This window comes from Myotis davidii, unplaced genomic scaffold (genome assembly GCF_000327345.1).
Source record: "Myotis davidii unplaced genomic scaffold, ASM32734v1 scaffold24, whole genome shotgun sequence".
Taxonomy (NCBI): Eukaryota; Metazoa; Chordata; class Mammalia; order Chiroptera; family Vespertilionidae; genus Myotis; species Myotis davidii.
In genome coordinates, this window is record NW_006298312.1 from 3,143,901 (window position 1) to 3,149,184 (window position 5,284).

At 35.0% G+C, this 5,284-nt stretch overlaps 1 protein-coding gene across 8 annotated transcripts in view; it reads right to left on the reverse strand.

Annotated features, from left to right (window-relative positions):
* Window positions 1-5,284, reverse strand: part of ROBO2 (roundabout guidance receptor 2) — a 709,767-nt gene that overhangs the window by 64,764 nt on the left and 639,719 nt on the right. The gene's annotated exons all lie outside the window — the stretch shown is intronic.

Consider the following 5,284-nt stretch of genomic DNA (forward strand, 5'->3'; position numbering starts at 1 on the left):
ATCTAAGTTGAGAGTTGAAAAATGTAGTGGTTTGATGGATTATCTCAAATCTAGATCTGAAAATGACAACGTGCCAATTGGTAAAATGATAATACTTCCATCATCTTCTGAAGGTATCCCAGAAATATACAGCAGCGATATCAGGATGCTATGGCAATTGTAACAAAGTATGGCAAGCCCGATTTATCCATAACCATGACATGCAACCCCAAATAGGCAGATATTGCAAATAATTTACAACACTAACAAAAAGTTGAAAACAGAACTGACTTGGTAGCCAGAGTTTTTAATATGAAGCTGAATGCTCTTTTAAATGATATCTGTAAATTCCATTTATTTGGCAAAGTAATAGCTAAAATTCATGTCATTGAATTTCAGAAACATGGACTGCCTCATGCTCATATATTATTGTTATTAGATAGTGAGTCCAAATTACGTTCCCCTAATTAATTCTCTTTCAATGTGCATGAATTTCGTGCACCGGGCTACTAGTTTAGTATAATGAGAATTTTCTATTTTGTATATATGTATCCAAAAAAAAGAAAAAAAGCCTTATCTTAATAAAATTACTTGTCTTTTTAAAGCAAGGGAAATAAGAGGACACCTTGAAAAGGTGCTCCAAAACTTTTATTCTACTTTGAATAGCAATGAAAAGTTAACTGAATTCTATTAGAACATGGGATTAAATCCAGACTAGATACAAGAATGCACAATTAAAACTCCTAACAAGGAAGTCATTTGGTATTTTGATCAATATTTTTTGCATGTGTGCAAAGAGAAAGAAACATAAAAATAAATTCCACAGCAAATTGAAAGCTGTTCTGAGGTAGCTATCATTTCAATGATGTTGAACCACTTTGAAGCTGAAAGCAAAGAGGATGGGGAGAGCATAGGTGATTGGACAATCTCATTCTAGTCATGATTTTGATACTCCCAGTCTAGTAATTTTGTGCTTATCAGACATAAATTTGAAATAGGTGTGAATCTTTATCAGGAGTTTCTGCTAACATTTTAAACTGAGAACTTTCAGCAAGCCATGTACGGACGTTTTTAGCTAAAACTACCTAAATAATGCTATGGTTTCTAAAAAATTCTACAGAAATCACAATCTTAAATGTTTTAGAATGCCATTAAATATTTTGAATATATTACAATATTTACAAAGGATTTATAGTAGAAAGATTCTGCAAGTTTATATCACACACAAAGAACCTGCACTATTATCTGACGGGATTAACCCTAATCTCATGCCTGCTAGGAGTGAGGGGATAGGAAAGCATGGCTATGCAGTAAATTGCTATTTGGGGGTAAGGAAGCTTTCAGAGCGCCTATCTCCAGTAGGCCACGTTTTCCTACTCCAAATGGAAACTTTAATGTTGCCAGCCAAGCCTTGGTCTCTATCCTGATAAGCTATTTCTCAAATATGAGTGTAGATTAATCCTCTTTTTAATAAGCATTAACTCAGCCCAGATAATCAGAGTATAAAAATTCCAACCAATATTTTAGTAGTACTTGGATAGTTTTGTCAAATAATGTATATCTTAGAAACAGTTTTAAAAGCTATGCTTGAATTATTTAATGTTTCATAATTTGCTCACTCAATTGTTAATACTTATTGAGTTTCATAAAATCTGTTATCTACAGAGGTAATAGTCATAAAATAAAATCACCTTTTTAAAAGTAAAAATATATTTATTACATTAAAAATTTGATGGTTTAAAATTATGAATAAGACTATGAGCAACATAAATTTGAAAGGAATCATGTAACCTTCATGTGGATTATAATACAGATATATAAAATACATGAACACGTATGTTTCATATTATATATATATATATATATAATTATATAAAATCGTCATGAATGCTACATGGATTTTATTTAAATTTATGCTGTTCATTTTTCTATTTATGAACACTGTTTTACATATAATCAAACATTTACTCTAGTTTCAAAAATAACCTAATATTTTCTGCCAAAATCTCTTTAAAATCTCATTTCACCCTTTAACAACTAGGTTGGTAAATTATTATAGCAGTCAGGGATGTCAGGTGCAGTGACAAGAAGACTCTTAGTGCTCAAATGAAGATGGAGATAAATAACATTGCATGTTGCCCTGGAAAAATCTAAAATGACTTCATGTAGAATATGAGATCTGAGGATACTTTTTCAAATGTAGATGCCCTTCTTTGCACCACGTGGAAACTTGTAGTGCATATTCGTTTTTGAAGAATTTAAATAAAGGATAAAGAGGAAAAAATGAATAGAAAGTTAGTGTGTTACATTGCCCTGGGGAAACCTCTAATTTCTACTATGTAAAGAAGCAAAACATGTTCAGCGAAATTCTCTCAGGTCATTTAAAGGTACAAGTTTGCATTTGATTCTTGATAGCTGTCTTTATAATCTAAAGTGTTAAACTGCGAGTGTTCTCTGATAAATATGTTAAACCTGACATATAAGAAAAATATCAATACTGAGGGGCAGGTTTTCTTTCCCTTCCTTCTAAGCATTCAAATACAGTTTTTCACATGATGGAGAGTCAAAGAGCAGCAATAACAGTCCCTGAGTAAGTTTTTGCCTAAAAAGGATGAGTGGGAGACATCCTGCAAGAGTAAGAATTTCCAACCTGAAAGGTATTTACATGTCTCCCCACTAGTTAAAATCCCCCCTATTATACCTCTAGTGGAGATGAAGAGACTTGGAAAGGAGCAGGAAAAAGGGAGTGCTGAAGTCAAATTCTACCTACAGTGCAATTCTACTCAGATCGATCCAGCTTCATTAAAATACAGGTTTCTTAATATGTGTAAGGTATCAGATATTTAAGTATAATATTATGTCACACTTAGGGCTTGAAATAAAGGAAGTATCTTATAATGTAAATTAATTTAAATAAGTATCCAGAATTTTATTTGGAAAAATTATTTTGCTATCATGTCAACAATAAAGTTTTGAGATTATACAGACATTACAATGTAGTGAAAAAGTAGAAATGTTAGGCTTTTCATCTTGCAAGTAAAATCTCATTTTCTTGTGAAATTTATGATCCCCAGAGAATGTTTATGAAAATAAAAATATAAACAGAACCAATACAGAACTTATTCAATATAATTTTATAACACACTTCAGAGAAAAATTGCCCTGTGTGAAATCTCTGTGCTTTTAAAATAGATCATTAGCTCATGCATGAAATATCAGAATTTAAACCCATGAAAAATATATATTCCATTAATTATTCCTATTTAAAATACCCATATTCTTTACATAGTATAAGGGCAAGAATGAACACTTTAACAGGTAGAGGATAGGCTATTTCTGGAGGGAAATGTGTAAAAAATATCAGCAAGACAGATATGCAATGCTAGGTACCTGTGGTTTCAATTTTCATTTGCTTCTCACATACAAGAAAGGAACAGCAGTTGCTGGAAGGCAAATTACTAGTTGAAGGTGAATCCATTCTGAGAGACAACCATCTATCAATTAAGTATAAAGGTTTTGAAAGGCTGCTTTCTGGTTTGGCCTTATTCCAAAATATATGAAGGGCATACACCTTCTGAGTTAGCAGTTCTTCTACAAGCAGATGGATATCAATCACTATGAGAAATGATAATAGTAAATGGACTATTCTTGTCAAGCTCAAAGACCAACAGAAATTTTCAAATCAAATACATAGATTTTTCAAAAAACAACAACAAAAAAAGAACAACAACAAAAAACACAGCCTGCTGTTAAAAAAAGAAAAAGAAGGAAAAAATATCTGACACAATTTTACTAAAGCACAAACCTACTAATTATGAGAGCTTTGTGATTTATGAGGCATGAGTGAATGAAGAAGTGTAGAGAGTAAAACTGCCACACTGCACTGAAGTGACTAGTGTAGTCAATACTTTAATGTTTTCACCAAAGCCAAGCAAAGGGATAACCACAAAGTAGTCCTTGAATGAAATCTGTTCTTCCATATGCTTTGTAAGACTTACTAGTACATGAAGGTGCCACAGAGATAAAATGTAACATTGTAAGTGATTAAACACATGGGTTGATAGTACCTTCCAGGAATGAAGGTGGAGCACTGCATTGCAAATCAAGAAGGTACATTAAAGTATCATCAAGGTTCAAGACGGACACTCAGCAGTTACTGCCCTCCATCCCTTTCTGGAAAGAATCCCTCACCGGTGTGGTGGGTCGGCTCTCAAAGCATAAGCAAGACTGAGTGAGCAATCAATAACAAAGATAGCAGATCACAAAGCATGGAAGCCCCTTTCCAATGGAGTCACTACAATACTTTCTATAGTGCTGGGGATTATTCTATCCAGTAAGTAATGACCTTATTTTCATAAGATATGAACATGAGCCACAATGTTATAATCAAATGACCATATTTAAATGCTGTGAAATAACTGACCAGACAAGTGGCTGCTGTGATTTTTCAATTTCATTATTTAGACATTCTCAGCAGTTTAGAAGTCTACGAACTACAGCAGCTTATAAGCTTAATAAGCAATGAAACTCTTGTCAAAATCAGTTATTAAGGTATTTATGCTTCTTACCAAGGTTATAGAAGACTAGGAGCCCAGCGCGGCCCACCCACCTGCAGCCCTGCCTTCACACTCAAACCTGTCCACGCAGAGCTCCAGCGCACCTGGCCCAGCCCACCAACCCTCTGGACTTCTCTGGCCGCCTCAAGTCCCGCATTCAGTCTCTTGAGTGGCCTCAGGCTCGTCCTGCCTTCTCTGGCTGCCTCCCCGTTTCTGCCCCATCTCCCTGGCAGGTGGGCCGCAGGGCACTCACAGTGTGAACGGTGGGTGGCGAAGGACTGGTGAGGGGGACGCTATGCGCTCTCACCCCTGCCCTCCCCAGCACGAAATGGTCCTCCCTCCTCGGGGAGGGGCTCCTCCCCACTTCCGCCCATCTCCAGAGAAACACCCCAGCTAATATGCTAATGACCCGGTCATTACCTCTTATGTCTATCAACCATTAGCATATTAGCTCTTTATTAGTATAGATTGAATAAAATTTCTCAAAAAATTCTAGTGTTTGTAGAATGATTAGAAAACAAAATTGTTAGCTTATAAACTCTAAAAGTGTAAAATACAGTGAGGCAGTTTCTTTGATTGTTGTTAGATAAAACATTTAAAATGAATTGCAGCACAATTCACCATAGCTAAGATCTGGAAACAGCCTAAGTGCCCATCAGTAGATGAATGAATTAGAAAACTGTGGTACATCTACACGATGGAATACTATGCTGCTCTAAAAAGGAAGGAACTCTTACCATTTGCAACGG